This window comes from Crocodylus siamensis, chromosome 4 (assembly GCF_052110815.1).
Source record: "Crocodylus siamensis isolate JL-2025a chromosome 4, ASM5211081v1, whole genome shotgun sequence".
NCBI lineage: Eukaryota > Metazoa > Chordata > Crocodylia > Crocodylidae > Crocodylus > Crocodylus siamensis.
In genome coordinates this window covers 215706467-215727727 of record NC_143398.1, presented here as the reverse complement: position 1 = coordinate 215727727, position 21261 = coordinate 215706467, and positions in this window count along the sequence as shown.

Here is a 21261-nt window from a genome sequence, read left to right as displayed (position 1 = left end):
TCAGCAGGACCTAAAGACTCTTGTGTTTGCCCAAAAAAGGCCCTTAAAGTCCAGGTCTTTAAGTTCAGGCATGAACTCAGAGCTACACCAGCTTAATATTCAGGACAGACTACAGGCCCTTGGCTGCCTGTGAGCGCAACATGAAACTTGGCACTCAGGCTGCCAGAACAAATTCAAATGCTCAACTCAAATATTATTTGGGCTGTTTATAAATTAAAACCAGTGAAGGAAAGATCCAGATCAGGTCTGCTTCAGTTGCATTGGAATCTTTCTCCCTTGACATGCAGCCCCATCAGTATAGGTAGGAGTCAATCATAGACGAGAATCTAAGAGAAGGATGCATTCGTTGTTTGCCAAGGGCTTGCCAGTCCTTCTAACCCATTTGGAGAAAACAATTTATATAGAATCAGAGCTGGATCCAAAGCACATAGAAGTGAGAGAGTGATGACTTCCATGGGTTTGGTATCAGGCTTTTACTTCCTTTTTCAAGCTTCATTATTTTAGGAACTCTAAATTGTGCCGAGCTGAATCATGGCATAGATGGCATCTTCCCTTTCCCCACATACTGGTCTAGACAATCACCCCTCCTTTAGCATATGTTCCAAATGGAGAATTTCTTACCAAAGTGTCCACAAGGATATGATTACCTGCATCATGTGTTTGCCTCTCCACTCCCAAACCTTGTGCATCTCCAGAAATCAGCCCAGATAAGTATAAGGATGATCTTTGCCATGGGACCACAAGTATCATACCCTTTGCTTTTGGTATTACACTACACTTCTTCTTCCTGGCCCACCATATTTTCATCCTTTTTCCTTATGTGGACTTTACTTCATGAAAAGAAGGCTATGTTTAGGGTGAGGCAGGGTCCAGCTTCCCTAGAAAGAGTCTTTTCTCAGCTTTTAAAGCAGCCCAGATAAACATTTGATGACTATAGATCCCTATCTCTAGGAAAGATACTCAGTAGTGCAAGATACTTCCCTTTGGTTTTTAAAAAAAGAAACTGTTTTACCTTACTCCATTGACAACAACAAGGTATTACAAAGGTGATACTGACTAAATACAGATGAAATGGGGACTGGTATATCTTCTGAGGTTAGAAAATTTTCTGTCACCAGATAAAACATTGCTTTTTATATGAATGTTGCTTGATTTTTACTATGTAAAACCCTGTTCAACTTAATTACATGCCTGCATCATTGCTTTCTTGTGTTTAGAACCCAAAGGAAACCCCCCAAGCAAAAGAATAACCTCAAACAGCTGGAAATGGATGCAACTTGAAATTCAACATGCCTTGAAATGTAAGGTTGTTAAAGTACATACTATAATATAAAAACTAAGAATAAAATAGGTTTTTCAAAATTATTATATTAACCTGGCAGTCCATATGTTCATGTCTTAATGTGATAAGTAGGTAAAATTTCATCTGAAACATACCATATATACATAACTGTCTTAACAAGACATGACATTGACTTTAGCAAGGCTTTTGATACCCTCTCCCACAGCATTCCACAGTCTGGCAAGCAAGCTGTGGCAGTATGGGTTGGATGAATGGACTGTAAGGTGGATAGAAAGGTGGCTGGACTGCCAGGCTTAATGTGTAGTAATCAATGACTCAGTGTCTACCTGGTAGCCAGTATCAAGTGAAGTGCCCCAGAGGTTTGTTCTGGGGTCAGTTTTGTTCAATATCTTCATTAACAGCCTGGAAGATGGGACGGATTGCACCCTCAGCAAGTTAGTGAATGACACCAACCTGGGGGTGTAGTAGATACCCTGAAGGGTAGGGCTAGGATGCACTAGATACATTGCAGGATTGGGCCAAAAGAAATCTCATGGGGCATGTCCACACATGCAGGCACATGCATTTGCAGCAGCTCATATAGGAGCAGCACAAATCTGTGCCAGGGATTTTTGCCTTAGTGCACATGCCTGTTCATGCACTTTGGTGTGAGGCAAGTTGTGCCAGCTGAGGCAAAATGATCCTGCCCAGCTCCTCCTGGATCTGCTGCCAGGGGGAGCTAGCGGCTGGGGCCAGCACCTGTGCTGGCCCCAGCAGTATAAAAACCTTGCCCTCAGGAGCTTCTGAGGCCCAGCCAGTTGGTATCTGGGGACACTAGCCCCTTTGACTAGCTGAACTGCTGAAGCAGCCCTAACCTAGAATGGCCCCTGCACCCTCTACCCACTGCAGCAGTCTGATTAAAATGATAAGTAAATTATAAATAATGGGCATAGAGTTCTGTTTGTTAGCCAGAGTGTATTACCCTTTACAAAAAAAGAGAAAAGGGTTATCCTAGGCTAGAGATAGGATTTATTTTTCCCTCAGGAGATCCAAGTTTGGATTTTTGCTGCTATAGGATGATATAGTGTGGAAGTCCTGTGGAAGCCACACATCATATCCTAGTGGAAGAAACTGCTTCCTGTTGCAATGATTCTTTTGGTTGATTCAGGAATAGGGCTGAATGTTCTGAAGGTAATTGCATCACGTCAAGGACCTTAGGTTAGTTACTATGGCAAAGACTTGAAGGTGAGTGGAATAAACAGGAAACAGGAAAAAGTCCCCAGGACCCAAAAGTTATGCCCCCAGTAGAATTAAAGTTGTGATGTGTAGCATTAATTGGCATATTTAAGACAATCTAGCTAACTTAGATAACAGTAACAGTGAACATGTGGAGGCTCTCATTTCAGAGCTGGGTGCACAATCCCAACTGGGGACCCAGGGTATGCTTTCATTGCTGTTGCCTAAAGTAAAAGAATTAATTAGGGGGCTAAGAAACATGATTTAAGAGAAAAGGTTGAAAGAAGTAGGATTATTGGGCACTTTTATATGTGCTCCAGGGTGGGGAGGGTGGTGATTTAATTAGAGCAGTGGTCTGCAACCTTTTTATGGTGAAAATCACTTTTTGTAAGTAAAAGGCACCCCAGGATCTACTGCCCCTGCCCCGCCCCCTACCCTGCCCTGCCCTGCCCCCACCCTGCTGTTCTGCCTCCTGGACAAGCCACCATTCACCAAGCCCGGCCCAGGCAGCAGGAGGCATGGCTCAGCCCAGCTACGTGTGTCCTGCCACTCCCAGGAGTGGAGCCTGTGACAGACTGAGATTGACTGTAAGAGGCTCCACAATTGACCAGTCAGTCGAGATCAACTGGTTGGCAATCACTGTGTGGTCACCACAGAGTAACTCCAAGAACCACTTTAGTTAAAGCACCATTGTGTCTTGTTTATCAGCGTCCCTGCTGTTAAAAATGGTGACGGGGTTCAAGCACCTCTGCTGCCATTTTTAAGTGCAGAGATGCTGATCCATGAGATACAGGAGGCTGCTGGAGCATGGCAATTGCCACACTACAGTAGACTCGGTTAATTCAGTGTGCTCCAACACATGAATTCCAGCATGTTGGAGCCGCCTTGGTGCCCATTTAGTCTGGGGAAGAGAAGACTCAGGGGAGAGTTGCCAACAGTCTTCTCTGGACAGTGATTATAAAGAGATGGAGACGGACTTTTCTTTGTAGGTATGCAAGATGGGACTAGGAGCAGTGGCCTCAAATCACAGCAGAGGAAATTAGGTTGGAGATCAGGCAGAATTTTCTGACTATAAGGTTGGTTAAGCATTGGCAAAGGCTATTTAGAGAAGTTGTGGAATTTCCATCCCTGGAAATTTTCAAGAGCAGATTAGAGAGATGCTTGACTGGGACAGTTTAGTCAGGGATTATTCTGCCTTAAGCAGGGCACTGGACTGGATGATTTCATGAGGTCTCTTCCAGCCCTACTTCCTATGATCCTCAGTGCTACTGCATCCTCACTGTTTTTGTTACCCAAGCTAATATATATTTACTTATCTGCTAGAACCACATTTTTGGCTGCGGTACAGCCAGGCTCCCTGAAGAGACAGAAAATGTCCTGCTTCCAGGGAAATGAGGAGATTTTCAAAATTGGCTAATTTATAGAAGCATGAATCCCTCTGATTTTCTATAGAATTTGTGTTCCTAAAGTTTCCAGACATTTTATAAAATAGCTCATTAAAAAATTGTGATGCATAGAAAAGTAGTTCCCAAACTTTTTGGACCCACAGACCACTGTCAACCCTCAATATTTCTAAGGGCACCTCTACATGCGTAGGTAAAGGCACACTGGGATCTAATGCATGATCCACACAATTGCATCTCCTGCCATGCTACACATGGCAAGAGGCATGACTGTGGGATTGCAAATCAGATCCCATCATGCATTACTGCCAGTGTAGGGGGGCAAGAAGCAAGTTCTGGTGGATGGAGAACTCAGCTGATGGGGCTCCCAGCCACCAGGGCCCCACAGCTGGGCCCCTGCAGCTGGGAATTACAGCAGCTGTGGTCTTCCAGCTGCTGCATGGGGTCTCCACATGGTTGGGAGCTGTATCAGTTGATGGAGCTCCCAGATGGGGTACCATGCTCTCCCAGTTGGGAGCCAGCATCATCTGGGAGCTCCCGTGCTCAGGGGTGCACATGGGCCCCCACAGCTGGGAGCTCCTATCAGCTGACTGAACTCCCAACTGTGGGGGCACAGGCTACACATACAAATTAAAGATGGATAGAAACCAACTATGAAGTTATTACACATTTTTCAGCAATGGATTTTTAGCTGGTTGGACATTTTTAAGGTTAATTTACACTTGTAATCAGTCTAAATTAACTGTGTAATTAACCAGGTAATTGCATAATACATGTAACATGTAGAGAAGGCCTGGCAGAACACCATGTATCTTTATATTCAATCTTCTAAGTACAATGGAGGAAAGCTAGTGTGATCTATACGCCACCGACTGTGGCCTTACTGACAATGGTGGTCTGTGGACCAGTTTGTGAAGTACTGGTCTATTGGATTTGGCATAGGACTGCAAGGCAGTAAATCTGGAATACAATTTAATTATGGTAGCCCTCCACATTTAGATTACAAAAGTGTACTGAATAAAAGTGGAGCAAAATTAATCCTTGTTAAAGGTAAAGGTGATGGAAAGCTTTTTTCTCCTTTTTTGCATTTTCTATTGTTTGTAAGTTTAGATAGATGACTAAAAATTACTTTCAAGGCATGAGAGGATGAAGAGGATGGTTATGCTTTTCATTGCCCTTCATGATGGATAAAGAAATACATTTTTTTCCTTTTCCTTGCTTTTCACCTTAGAAATAACATAAACATAGTCATAACTTCCATTGGGTGCATCTACACGTGATGCTTCCTGCACAGTAGCTCATTACTACAGTGCAGTAGCATCACTAGGCACAAACTATGATGCAACCCTACCGCGCAGCAGTAATGAGCACTAGGCAACCATGCTGAGATGCTAGTGCACAGTAATGTCGATTACTGTACAATCATTTAGTACTTGGTTAGGCAAGTACTAAATGATTGCGCAGTTAAAACTGTGTAGTGGGCAGCTTGCGTAAGTGCACCCATTGTAATGGAACAGGTAGGGTGTTGTATCTTTAAGGAACATAATACATGATTATCTGATGTTTGAGCTATAGGTCTTAACAAAAGCAAAGTGAACACAACAAATGCTAAACACCAGGAATAAGAATAAATGTCCTTCAAATAGGGTATGATTCTGTACCAGTGAACTCAGAGGAAATTGTTGAACTCAGTAAGGTTGCACTTGCTTGGTACATCTTGCATCACAATCCTGTTACACTGACATAATAAATCATGGCTACAACATAACCCCCAAACCATTATAAATCTACCAGTTTTAAAGCCATTCAGGTGTCCTGGGATTATACAGAAAAACAGGAAGCAAAAAAACCCAAGAACAAAAAACTTCGGGGGCATTTTAAAGATTAGAAAAGTACAAAAAAGGCCTCAACCCAATTGTCCTTTTGCAGGTCACCGTAGCATAGTTTTAACATAGCCATTTTGTAATAAGTGTTACTTCATAGGAGTAATAAACAGAAAAGGAGGTGGAGACTTTGAACTTCACAGTCCCTCAAGAAAAGTTCAGCAAAGTTTAGATTTTGGAACTTGTATAGTTAATTCTCTTGTGATGGACACTGAGGAAAGAGAAACTCTTATGCTTGGAACCTGCCATATTTTGAAAACAACAACCAATTCTTAACACTGCAAGAAATCTGACAAAAAGTTGTAACGAGTTCTCATCAATTTTTCTGATGATCTGTACCATTTAATACATCTCAGAAAAAGAAACACATGCATCAGGTTGTAACAGCTTGCTATAGTGTTACAAATATCAGTAAAATATATTTTGGAAGTAAATGGTCTTTTAATATCATGTAGTTGATCAGTAATTACATTTTATGATGCCCAGAAGAGTCAATGCTTTATTTAAAAGCTCAGAAAGATACTTCTGTATCATTTGACATGAAAATTCCTGAATTTGTTGGCTATTTTTTAAACCCATAATCCAGGCTCCCTGCAGATGTTGCAATGGACTAATATTTGTATCTTTATTTTAGCAGCATCTGCTTGTATACAAAAGTTTAGAGCAACATGTGCTATAGGTTAAGACAACACAAAATGATCTCCTTTCCACCTGATTTATTTCCTAAGGTGAGTGTGGAAAATGATCTCTCTCTCTCTCTCTTTATTTCTGTACATCTTAAGTTTAATAGAACACTGAATCCAGCCACCATCCCACTAAATTATCAGGCAAGTGCAGAACCCTATTTTTCTTTTGAAGAAGTACAAGGGCAATGAAATAATTTGTGGATCTGGGTTTTCAATATTAAATAATTCTTACCATTTAAAACAGTTTTTGTACAAAATATTTTATAGTTAGAGAAATAGTTTTTGACATTTTGGGGGGGAAAAGAACAATGGACCGTTTACAGGTCTACACAGTAGATTAATGAATCTAATTGAGTCTGTAGGGAAATGCTTCAGTTTAACTACTGGAACTAATTTATACATTCACTACATCGTAATAAGTCAATTTAAGTTTCTGGAAATAAAACTGGATATCCTGGGTATAGATTTGAACTATAAATTTCTGCAAGAAAGGAGTCTGTGTGTTCATTATACATTGTAAAATTACCATATGGACCTGTCAACACTTCTTAGCACAGCTTTGTAATAATGTCATTTAGTTTAACATTGTAATGTGCCAACTGAATTAATGTGTATGACACAATGAATACCTCCCAACCGCTGGTTCTGGGGAGGTTTGCAACTTTTACAACGATATTTCTTATTCAAAAGCATTTCCTGTATTTGCACTGCTAATATATAGCCTTTGATTAAGTATGATCAGTATTAATTAGTGAGAGAGAATTGTTCAGTTACTTCTGAATGTTCTGAAATGGAAACATAACTATTGCAATTAAACAAAATCCTAATTACTACTATTTTGCCTTGGCATCATTACACCTCTTTCTGGATTTCATCTGAAAATGCTTATCACCTCCATTCCTAATTCCTCTTTCACTCCACTCCTTTTATCTGTCTGTAAACCACTCTGGGCTACAGTTGACAAGAACGAGTTGTGTCATTTGAAATATTTTGTTTCCTGATCTTCTAATTCCCCATTTTCTATCATTTTGCTATAATGCTCATTTTCCTTTAAGAACTCAACAGTAAGTTGGATCAGGCAATATGTGTTCTGGTACTGTTCACTCCTTTGTTTTATACATTTGAAACCAATAGATCTATGTTTTATAAACCAAGTAAGAGCAAAACTTGGCAGAACACAGACCTCCTGATAGAGTGTGTTTTTTCACTGCAGATTTATTAACAGAGGTTAGCAGCCAAGCCACACCGCAAAGACTTACACAACTGTATTGTCACTGGTGCTGCACTGATTTGTGTGAGTCACTCATACTTCTGGAAGCATATTTCAGGATTCTTAGTACTGTAGTAATCTGAGCCTCTCTGATTTTCCCAGGGAACGGTAGGAGAATCCATCTGCGCAGACAAAGAGAGCTGTGGGTAGGTATTGGAGATTATCAACTGCTCATGTGGTGTAGCCTGCATCTTCACTGCATGGTGGGCAAGTTTAAGCAGCATTAAGGCTTTAACATATTTCCTAAGACCAGGAAGCTAGCTCCCATATACGCACCAACATACTTGGGCCAGGTTTTTGTGTGTGGAAGGAAGGGAAGTTGGAGGTAGGTAACATCAAAATAAGAGCCAAAGTTAACTGCAGTGAAAAGAAACTTGGAGTGTTTCTGTCTAAACAAATTTCTAACCATCATTCAGTTAAGTTAAAAATTAACCATGTGGGCCAATTTTCAAAACAAGGAACAAATTCATTGTTTGCTATTGCATGCAATGTCCTCCTTGTTCTTCTGGTTCAATTTGAGGGCTGGAGAGGAACAATGACAAAGTGATGTGAATTCAAATTTAAACTCTGGCCTGGATTTGTACCATAATTTACCCCCATCAAACCAGGGGAAGATTCATTCAGGCTGGGAATTAAAGATGGGCACCTGTACTAACTCCCTTGTGTATCTTCAGCTATAGACACTGGTGTGCCTTTATGCTTTTCAAATAGATTACTGGGCTCCACTGTATTGCTGACCTCAGCTTAGACTTTCAGCAGTCCAGAATTGCTCTTGAATTACATTCTTCCCTTCACTCAGACAAAACTGATGCCAGTCCGTCCTTACTTCCAGTAATACTCTGGCCTGCTAACTGTGTCTCTGTCTGCTGACACTGTCTACACTAGTATTTTCTTAACATTTTCCATGCATTTGGATCAGCAATACTATCAATATAGCTAAAATGCCAAGAGATGACAGTGTTTTTACCATTGTGATTTGTCACCAGGACATGTTGTGAACTAATTAGAAGTAGTGGTTGCAACAGCAGTGCCCAGTCTAAGACACTGCTGCCCCTGTTACTACCATGGGAGGTAAGTTCTTTCAATTCCCAGTTAAGCCAAAAAGAATTTAGGATACTTGGTATGGGCAGGAGTGGCTTTATTCTTTGCAGGTTTAAGCCTACAGAAAATAATGTCTAGTTTCATATGTCTGGCAGCCTCATCTGTAGAGTCACGGTTGTAGTGTCTTTACAAATTCCTAGAGTGCAGCAAATAAAGGTGAAACCCTTTATGCAAATGACTGAATAAAGTGGCTGTCTGAATGCTCCCAGCACAGCGGCCAAGTAGAAAGCTTTCCATTTTCAGCTGTCTCTTATTTACACTAAATACACACTGTAGTTATGATGATGTCTGCTGCATTGTAGAGCAGAAAAGCTCTCTCTGCAGCATTTTCAGCTTTTATATAAAGGCCAGGACTGGTATATGAGATGAGCCTAGGAGATGAAGCGGTTGATTGCTTATGCAGGATTTGAGACTTTCACTAATTTGTAAGGGATGCTAAACTCTTTCTGGGTACACTTATTGCTCTACGGGACAGGATGTCATTATACACATTAGTGACAAAGTGTTGTCTTTGCTACATGGTTTGCCATACTGTTTCTGTGTTTTTAGATACATAGCACTTCTTTGTATTAGGGCATCACATAGCTGATGTGGCGGGTCCATATAAATTGATGGACTCAAACAGTTCCCTAGCTGCCTGAGAAAAATCTGGATGTTACAAACTAAGGGCCAGACCCATTAAGGGATTTAGATAAGCAGCCTCAGCAGCTAAGGGGCCTAAGTCCAAACTAGTCCTAACAGCTTCTGGCAGTAGGCGCATCCATTTTTTGACCTAAAAATTCTCTCAGCACCCACAGTTCAGCTTTCTGTGCATGCCCACAATTACCCCCTTCTGGGAAGCTGGGAACCACCCTGATACCAGAGTCCTGCTGGGATTAAATGCCTAGGGTAGAATCTAAAAGCTCTCCTGAGGTGGCCTAATGTGGCAGTCATCCACAGAGCATGTCTAACACACATTGACAGCATTGAGTACAGAACTAAATGCAGGAGCCAGAGCCACTCTCATTTAAAATCACATGTCTGTGTTTTATGAAAGCACCAACTAGTTGGACCTCTCACCCTGGAAATTGAAAAACTAGACATCTTTCCCCCAGTGGGTGGGAGGGGTGTTTTAATTCCCATATCCGACCTTCCAGAAGAATGTCCTAACCAGAAAACTATAATTTATCTTTGGTGGGTGGAAGATACCCTCATTGCTCTTGCTGAAGCTGGACCTCTGTGCAGCAATACATGCAAGATTCATATGACCACTAAATAAGAGAGACTAGGACTCTTCAGCCTGGAAAGCAACCTGTTATTTGAGGGTAGTCCTAGGTTCTGGTACCTCCTCCCTGCAATGTTCATGCATTTTACATTAGTTATTGACATAAGAAACAAACCACACACCAGGACTCTCTCCCATCAAAACTGGGCGTACCTACATGAGATGTGTTAATGTACATTAGCCTAATTTAATGTGCATCACAGGCACGCATTTACATGTGCGCACCCTTGATGTGTGTTTAAAATGGCAAAATTAAGCTAATATACCAAAATTTGATACCTGTAAATGCAAGTATCAAATTAGGCACATTTAGTTAAAGCACATTAACACATGTGTAGATGCAGTCTGGTGTTAATTTTAGAGCTGGATCTGCCCAGCCACAAGGGGCACATGGCAGGGCTGCAGGGACTTGGCACTAATTTTAGTGCCAAGTCCCTTCATGTGCAGATACCTGCCAAAAATCGCTTAATGTGAATTAAATATAGTTGCACTTACATGCACGTGTAGGTGCACCAACTATACTAAAACTGTTAGGCTGCAGAGTTACATAGCCATGTTCCTCCTTCCTTGTACTCTCACATCCTTTGCTCAACTGTGGCTCAGCTAGGAGAAGAGTGCTCACTTACAGCCTAACCTCTTGGGAGTGGGATATGTGGGTTTGAATCCTTCTCAGGCAGAAGATGGCCTAGTCCCCAGGTTTCCCACTTTCCAAGTGTCACAAGCACGACCAATTTCACCTCCTCCAATAGCCCTGCTCAGATCTTTCAATCACCTACCTTAAGATTCCAGGCTCTGGATCCCAAGTGCATGGAGGTACATTCCTCATAGCCCTGATGGTGGAGCAGGAATTCAGACACAAACGGCAAGCTCTAGGCAGCTTCCCACTGAGCATGTGGATTTCTTGGTTTACCTTTCTGAGGTACCTAACTTTCCCTATGCAGCATGCAGGGAGGCTGGGAACTAACTGGGTGATTTGGATTCCATCTTTAGGATGACATATCTAGAATTAAGGTGATCCAGTGCCTAGCTGGTCAGTCCTTTATTTGAGCTGACCCCAACTGAATGCAGAAATTGATTTAGACAAAACAAGCATAGTAGGAATTGCAGAAATGAAAAAAAAAACCATTTGTCTTGATTCCTGCATCTAATCTATCAGCAGAATTCCCACTGAGGGAATTATAATGGAAATGCACATATAGTCCTAATTATAGCAACTGCCCAGAGGCTGCAATAAGGAATACAGAAGGATGGTAGATATCTTCAGTACACCCTTGTCTTTGGCACAAATTCTGCAGTGTTTATTCCTTACTGCCATTGAAGTTAGTGGGAGTTTTTCCTTAGTGTAGACTTTATAAATCAAAAACAATTTTGCCCTTTGCCCTTTATTTGTCTACTACTTCTTTTTAAAAATCTGAGCCTCCTTCCATCTATCAGCAGCCTTTCTGAATGACACTGGAGATTTCATAAAATATTATCGCATTTTGCTGGATGACGTGTAGGGAGGTGGGCTGCTACTTAAAGGTAAAAAAAACCTTACTAATCTCTATGTAATTGGGCGATGGGCATCAAAGTGTGAAAGCGCTTCACTCTCTTCATTTGTGATAGGGATTCTTTGCAGTTTGCATGACAAAATAAGTGCCCATTCCTAATACAATAACTACGATCACTTACCTGCAGAATGAAGCAAGTCTGTGTGGGCTGACTGCTAATGTTTACAAGCTGATGAGATGCTGCATGATTTCCCTCAGGATACAGTCTTAAGTAAAGGACTAGCCGAATAACTAAAAATCCTACCTCAGTGAATTAGCTGAATAGGCTAATCCCCACAAATAGATAGGATTTAAGGTTTGATTCTAAGGTTCTTATCCAATTGCATAAATCTATGCAGACCCAGATATACTGTAGATTTACAGATATAGAAATATGTAAGGTGGCAATAAAATATTATATAAATATTCAAAGCCAACAGTGGGGGGGGGTTCACATTTAAGTTCTTAACATATTTCTTTTGTTTAAAACAAGTATGTTAAAACATAAGGTTTTTTGTAATTAAATATTGGGATGAGGTTTTGAATCACTAATTACATATTAAAATACAGTATTTAAATTTCTGCACTCTGATTTCTACTTAAAGCTATAATGGTTAATGTCACTACTTATGCAATCCTGATAGCATCAGCCTATAAAAGGGTGATTATAAAAGATTAGAGCATTAACTATAAATTCATCTCCCTACCTAATAAGCAACATGTTAATGATTGAAAGTCAAAGGCACTTTTTAGAGAAGTCACAGGTTTTATTCCAATAAAAAAAATCTGATGACAATGAAACAAATGCTTGAGAATAGCATGTGCATTGATAGTATAGTATTGATAGTGCCTTGTGCTCAATAATTCTAGAAAGAGTGATAAATAGTACATCCTCAATTAGATCTTTGTTTTATTCCCCAAGTGACTTGTATTTTGGCTGATATACAGTCAATGTGATTGCAGTTGTTTCCCAATGCAAGGAAAATGCCCTTCATGAAAATGTTATTAATTACATAGAGCTGTAATTGTGCAGAGTGCTTTAGAACAGGTAGGTGGTTGACAAAAAAAAGTGTCCTTTATGCAAAAATAGACGTATCTTGGTAATGATCAGTTCAGTTCTATTCATTTGCCAGCTCCTTTGACTGCCTTATCACCTTCTCTGAAATCAGAGAAGTAGATTATTCCAGGTGGAATCTCTAGAGAAGATATAAAGTATACCTGGTCCTACTTAAAGGAAAGATACAACAAAACTCCCTTCACCAGGAACAGGATTGTGCCCTGTATTTCAATAAAAGATTTCAAAGTACTGCTGGTGTCACCCCAGAGAGCAGCCTTATCACTCGTTTTCTTGTTTTCTATATTTATCAAGCATAAAATATGCTTTTGAACAATTCTGACATGGAGGAAATTCCCAGTATCGTTTAATCAAGATCACGATCAATTACATTTTAGGATTTGGGGGATTTCTACCACAAGGCCAAAAAGTACCTGACAAGTGTCACAGATTGGAACAACATGAAAGAAACTGCAGCTGGATTGTTAGAAAATGCAGGAGAAATTTAAAAAAGAAGTGGGTAAGTAAAAGTAATCAGAAGGGCTCCCAAGTCCCTCAAGCCCCAGCCAGGTGGCACCTAGGATTATTTTCAATGTCTTCCAGAAAGTCACTGAAGGAACATAGGACTGGAAGGGCTTCTGAGACCTGCATTTGAAAGCAAATGCTTGCCCAAGGAATCCCCAAAATTACTACTTCAAACCATCACACCCAATTATGCCCATACATAAAACACCAAGAACACCTTGTAGCATGCCAACTAAATGCCAACATTAGATAAAGTTAAGTAATCAGGATTTTCAGTCATCCCATGTAAGTCAATTATATATAGAGGGGTTACTTCCTCCCCAGAATGTTACCAAGACTTTACTCGACTTCTCGCATGTGCTGTTTCATCTTCTGCTCTATATCCGTGTGCAATCATACAACTGCAAGAAGCGCCCCACTCTGGTGGCATAAATGCTGTCATGAGTGGATGAAAGCCCAGAGTTTGAGAGTTTGAGGCCATAGCAGAAGTGCTCATGGCGCAGTCCTGTCAGATTCCAACAAATCTATGAATTCTGCTAAATACCTTGTCACAAGGACACAAGAAAGCAACTGCAAGGAGCAAATAACAAGTCTGCCACAATTATGGAGCCTACCTATGTGATTACCTTTGAAACTTACTCCTTCAGTTCAGGATATAGTGAGCCAAATTCCCTTTACATTAAAGCAATTCCTCCTTTGCTCATTTTGGCCCTTTTAAAGCTAAGCTTTCACTCAATATTGGCATCTATCAAACTGACTCCTTTACGTTAGTCTTGTGCTCTGCATTTCCCTTTTATAAACCCATAATTGTACAAGCTCATGGATATTTGCTATGCTTCATGCTTCTACATCTCCTGAACAAACCTTATCTGGGTTGAGAGAGGTTACTGGCAGTGATGATTACTCAAGAACAGAACTTAAAAATGAAGTGCTAGAATCTTTTTTCAAAAATTGTATTAATTGAACTAAGCAGTTAATTTAGCTGCACAACCAGATGGACTTCCATTCAGGCTCAGAACCTCAGGTGCAAGAATATCAACCAAGCCCTGGCAGCCATGAAAACCCTGGCTGGAATGTGAAAACATGATAAAAAACTACATAATGTCACAGATCACGTGGCTAACCTTTCCCCAAATTCCAACTAACAAATTAACTAGAAATACAGTTATTCTAATATCCACCACTGCCTTAGTATAGTCGCAGTCTAAAATGGATGAAAACTTTCATTTACTAATCAGTGATGTAAATCAGTTCTTGCATCACATAAGATAGAAAATTGTATACACAAAATTGCAGCATTTTACTTCAGACCCTTTCACAGATCTGTGACGTCTCCAGATTTTTTTTTTTTAATATAATCATCTGGGTCATTGTCTCTATGCCCCACTCTTTTGTATCTTATTTTCTCCATGGTTCCTTTGTGTACAGCCTAACTACAGAGCAAAAGCACGTAAATTCGTTAACAATTAAAACTCCTGAACTAAGATAACTTCAGCAGCATTTGCCTGAATTGTTCCTAGAATGGGGAGAGCACAGGGAACAAAACATCCCTAAACTGGAAGTTTGTCAACGTGCGGTGATACAGTTGTGCCCTTTCTTTAAACAGTCCTGTACACACTACCTCTCCCCTTGGCCAGCTAGAATGACCAGTAAAGAGGGAATTTCCATGTCCATGCTCCTTACTGATCTCTTTGTGGAAATTGTGTCAGCATGGATTAGTTCCTCCACTCCCTTACTAATAGGAAAGGCATGCTGCAGCCTCTCCATGCCCTGTGCATCCGTACAAAGCCAGCCACAATCTGTCCCTTAGCTACAGACCTCCTGATTACGGTCGCGATCCTGCATTACTGAAGTGTAGGAGAGTGTTGCCATTGGCATCAACAAGAGCACAATTAATCACTTGTGTTGTGATAATTGTTTTCTTCTTTATTCCTTGAATACATTAGGATAACATGGATTTGGTGGGAGGAAGGTGGAGAGGAGCTTGTTTTGACTGCCAGATTACTTTATTCTATGTCAGAGCAGCTCACTGAAGGAGGCTGTTCCCAAAGCAGTACCCAGATACATGTAACACTCTTGAGTTCAGTCAGTGAAGACACAGCAACCACAATGTTGAGACCATTGTTAGGAGAAATTTATCTGGAGGAAAAAAGTGGCCAATTTGTAAAGTTAATTTCTATAACTGATGTTTTAAATTGAACTCTTTGATCACAGTTACATTCTTTTCCATCTCCCACTGTAAGTAATAATACCAAGTTTGATAAAAGTTAGTGTTTCTAAAACACTTCTGGGAGAGGAACATGTTGATCAGCGAGGATTTTCCACACGTAGGAGAGTTCTGTAGAGAGATATGGGCTAAAGTTAAATACATTGCTAAATCCTATTTTGCTCTTTATAAGAGTACCTAGTTTAAAAATGGTCTTGTATAAATACAACAGCACCCTCTGGAGGTCTTGAACACTTTACATGACAGATAAATCATTATCTGTCTCTTACAACCCAATATACGCCACTTGAAATAGATGTATTTTGATATTTTGGATTTTGCTAATTGTTTTCTGCTTTCAATTAAATGTATAAACACAATTTATTTTGACATTATTGCTTTGTATTTCTGCTGATTCTGATTATAAGCCATTTAATTTTGGATGTTCCAGTCAAATAATCATTAAATAAAATGCCAACTCCTGATGATCACTTTTGGACTTCACTATACATTTAGCAATGAAAAATACTTTCCAAATTAGAAATGCTTTTGATTTCTTGACACTTTGAGTGCCTGGTGAAGAATTTAGGCATACTGACAATTAAAAGTAACAGCAAACCAAACCAAATCCCAAAAAACAACAACAAAAGAGGCAGGTTTCCCATAAAAATAATTTAGTCCTTAATCCAAGTTATTTTTTAGCAGAAGTCATGGAGTGATTTTAATAAAAAAGTCAAAATTAATGGAATAAGAGTAAAATATACAGCCAAGCTGATATAACTATAAAGGCAGATGATACCTAAAACTAGAAGTATGAATAGGACAAGATTTTTTTACACTATCCAGCCAAACTAAATATAGAAATCCTGCCTTTATACACACAGGCACTTAACTGCATATTGAACACCTTTGCATACGTGAATACAGAATGTATGTATTTGACATTAGGCAGCCAGTTTGGACATTTTAGCCCTCCACACATAGTCTTTACCCTATGTTCTTATCTATGCTTAGAAAAGTACATGTACTGTGTATGCTTTCTGAAAACAGGCACTACCGGACTGCAATTGACCTTTGGAAAACCATTCCAGCCTTCCCGTTCTTTTTTCTTTATCCAAAGAGTGGGGAAGGACTCATCTCACTAAGAATCCTTTGTGTGGCTACAGGGTTGCTGCTGTGCTCCAGTCCCTCCTTTGCCTTCTGTGCAGTTTCAGCTTTTACTTTGTAGCTTTCCAGGTTCATGCCGGAGTTGGTTAAGTTTATTTTTTTACCAGAATATCCACATATCCACCCACCAGACATTTGCAGGCAACATGCATCAAACATCAGGCAGTGGATTTTTTTTTTTTTTTTTAATTATGAAAATCATGGAACCCATAACTCCCATGACAGCTGTGACTAAGTTCAGACTTAACCATAAACCATGTAGTGAACGTTTGGTTTGTAAAAAATTATGTTCTACAACATATGTTTCTCATTATGGGATACATTTTCCAAAGAATAAGACTCATTTCTTTTGCAGGTGCAAACAGAATATATGCAGTGCCATCTACCTGATTTTCACCTGCTGTCAAGTATTTAGAGAAGGTAGCCCCAGACTTGCATTTACTATGCAACTGTAGGAAAAAAATTTGCAGATGCAAATTGTGCCATGATTATTTGGCCTTAAACTAAAGATACATAGCAACTTCACATGATAGAATACACCTGAGCTCAAAAAACATTGTGGTTTGCTGGTGACAAAAGAATATGTAATGTAGCTTTTATATAATGAATGGCACTGAAGCCAGTCAGACAAGTCATTCCAGACAAGTGTGTCACCTTCTCTCTTCCTTCTTTCTGCTGTTTCAGCTTTGTAGATGAAGCATCCTCCCACTATACTCAGGACTAAGTACAGACAGTCAAAAAGTCCAAGACTGAATCGATTCGATCTTTGCAGGTTAGTCTAAACTGCACAGATTAATTTGAAACAGAAGTGAACCAACATTTACATTTGATTCAGGAAATGCAGCCACATGCCTGCAGTGGCTCAGGCCTCTGGCTGTGTTTGCATTTCCTCTTCCTGCAGCCCCCAAGGTCTCTGGGATTTGCAGTCCAGAATTACAGCAGCAGGACTTTGCAGGGTTGCTCATCATTTCCTATTCCTGCTTCCAGGTGCCTCTGGGATTTGTAGTCCATGGTTGCAGCCAGTAAGTTTGAGCAGGGGAAGGGGTGTTTAACCCCCCTCCCTAGCCCCAGTCAGGGTTTGCTGGAGGGTGGGGAAGGATTACCTCACTTGTAGACTGGGCTGCATCCCCAGCTGGGCTTGCTTCCCCCCATCTCTTTACCAGCCAGCCCTCACTGTTCCTTACTAGGGGTAAGGTCAGCCCTGGTCTCTGAAGTAGATAGCGCAGCCCAGCCCAGCCCAGGCCAGGGCTGGAAAGCCTCTGAGATGAATTTGAACAGGAAAGGGGTCTGGGACAGAAGTTTCATAAACCAGTTTCTCAGAAATCAGTTAAGACTGATACTACATTCAACCAGATTTATCTTAAACCAGTTTTAGCAATTTTGAAACTGGTTTATGTGCACTGAGCTTCTGTTCTTTTACAGGTTTAACCCAGTTTCTGATCACTTAAATTGGTCTATGTGTAACTTCTGTCCTTAGCCAGAAAGTATACCCTCAAATCTCTTCTCAGAATCCAGTGGTACCATGATGTCTATCGAAAATTGCCACCATACACACACACACACACACGTTGTAATACTATTAACATCATTAGTATATTAAGACTATGTTAGTATTATATTGCTATTACTTATGTATATTATTAATATATACTACTTATTGTTAAAATTAAATTTATTCAGAGCTCTCTAAATGAACATATACCTGACCTAAGTCAAAGATATTTCTTATAGTTATTTCTTGAGATGCTTGTAATTAACATAACTTATTTATATTTTAGTAGATCCCAGGGACCCTACTCAGAGACCAGGACCCCATGATGCTATGTGCTGTACAAATAGAACAAAAAAAGACAGACATTGCCTTAAAGTGCTTACAGTGTAGGCATGTTCTTCCCCTTCTTCTAATTATTTCAGTGATTTGTTGCACTTTGTGGCAATTAAACCACATACAGCTGAAGTAGGGGTGTCACCTTTTGCTTTCTGTTTATATCTCCCTTCCCCACAATGAGGCCTTGATCCTCACAGATGCCTCTAAGACCTACTGGGGTACAATTCTATTTAATAAAATAACAAGATTTCAAGAATAATAGGAATGACTTTCCTCCCCTGACACAGTAATGGAAAAAGAAACTATTGAAGCGCTGGTACAGAAGATGAAGCAGAGGTTAGAATGAAGTTCTTTTCTTTCTTATTAAGGAAGAAGGATGATAAACATAGTGCCAGTGTTATGGAACTAACTTATTAGACCTGTTTTCCCCCACCCAACTAAACCTATATTCTGCTCATAAAAGGGACTAGGCCTCACTAGGCATCCCTTCTCATCTTTGGCAACTGTTTTTGCCACTAGGCACATGTCAGATGGTACAAAAGTGGTCATTCAGATGCAAGCAAGAATTTAGGCTCAGAGTTTCACGCAGCTGGATCTGACTTATTCATGCCTAAGGGTCTTCAGCAAAATTGCACTGGGCTATCTCTTCTCTTGGTGTATAAAAAGGCACAGAAGAGTAGGACCTGCATGCAGACTGTTGATTTGAAAGGAAATAGAATCTAATGGAAAGTTTCATACTTATGGATAGATTTGGGAGCCTGTGGCACCAAAAAGGAGTTAGTGAAGCCAAGTAGGGTGGAAGCCAAAGGGTCAATATGACTCAGTTTATCTGGACCCCTTAAAGGCTCCCTATAATACCAGTGGTATTACTATTGTTCTCACAGTAAGAGTGGCTGTCTCATGTCTGATGAGCTGCCACTGTTAACATGGGACCCTTTCTTAGTTGGTCATACATGTAACATTCCCTGGGTAAAATACTTTTCTTCTATAAATAGCTATGATTGCTACCCTAACTTCCATCCACCTAACAAAAATGTCTTTAATGACATCAGGAAAATTCATTCATTTCATATTCTGGAGAGTACAAAGAATGAAAGGGGAGGGGGAGATGGAGGGGGAGGGTTTACAATAAGTCTTAGCAATATACCCCAAACTTAATTTTCTTATAACTATGTGCCATGATAATCACAGAGACACATTAGTTATACTTGCAAGGGAAACAGAGAGAGGAGGGGGTGGAACACAACATATTTCGTAGCCTATCCAAAAATGCTAAGCTCTCCCTCTCAAACTGCCTCATTTGCAATTATGTCTGGTTGAAGCATTCCTAATGGCATATTTTCTTCTTGGAAAATGAGGTTTCACCTACATTAAAATTTTCCAAGGGAAAAAATGATATTAATAGCGCTCTTCATCAGTAAAACTGAAAACAAAACCTTTCACTTTAGTTGCAAAGGTCAATCCAATCTGAAGCAAAATATGGCATTTCAGAATCATTCCTTTTGATGGTAGCCATGTGTTTCTTGGGAGTGGTAGTTTCATCTCCCTGTGTACCCCCAGCCTCCTTTAAGTTCTGTTCCCTGGCCATGCTCCATTTCAGCTTAGAGATAAGTCATAACAGGGCACGTCTACACATGTGCTTTAATGTGCAGTATCCTATTCTACTGTTCATTAAAGCAGTGTATAAAAAACACTAATGCACAGTAGAATAGATTACTGTGCATTAAACATCCTCTAAAAAGTGTGCACTTGTACTACTATGCATTAGCACAGCCTAATGCACAATTATTTAAAACCTCACATTGGAGGGCACTTTTACACATGCTGCAGGGGTGCAGGGAGGCACAGTGCTTTAATTAAAAGTGGCTCCATGAGCTGCTCTAATTAAAGCACAACAGCATCTTTTGTATCATATCCCTGCACTTCAAAATTGTGGTAGAGGTGCTTGAAATAAAGCTCATTCAACAAGCCTTATTTCAAGAACCCCCACAGCCATTTTGAAGTGCAGGGACACTGATACCCAGGACACAGGTGGCTGCCAGAGCACAGTAATTGCAGTGCTCCTGCAAACTCAATTGAGTCTGCTTTGACATGTTGTAATCACGTTGGATCAGCCTCTGTGCACAAGTACAGGCACCTGGAGGTACAAAATTTAATGTGCACTAGGAAAAGCACATTAATGCACATGTAGACATTCCCACAGCATCACATCGGAGAGGCACTTAAGAAATGAGCTGATATAGGTCAGGAAGCAAAGCTAGAGCAACATCCTTGGGCTGTTTTCTGGTAGACAGAACTGCTTGGAATCTCTGCATTACTGTATGCTGTGGTCCCATTCTAATACACCCTTTCTACCTCCAAGCCCACCCAGCCTAGCCCTTCAGCCAGATAGATTTATGGCTGTTTTCCACAGTGCACTCCTTGACAATCCTCATCTGGCCAGATTCGGGGCTTTAAGGCCCCCTTTACCTTGCTCTTACTCTTTCATCGTGCTTAAAATCTTCAGTGCAGAAGTAATTATATTATCTACATTTTAATTTTTTGTACAGACACAGAACATTTGTACAGAAAGTTAATTACAGAGGAAAGGGAAAAAAGATATAAACATATAAAATCAGGGACTGATGTTACATTGGTACTTTGTGTCTGATCATTTTTATGCTATTCAGTTCTTACAGGACAAGAACAAATGAAACAAGACCTCAAGATTATTAATCTGCACAGAAATTATTAGGTTACGTTGTTCTGGACAGACAGCAAAAATATGGGCCAGGTGTTGAATGGTCTTTCTGTTTGTTGGCTTATGTTTTACCATAAATTTGTTCAC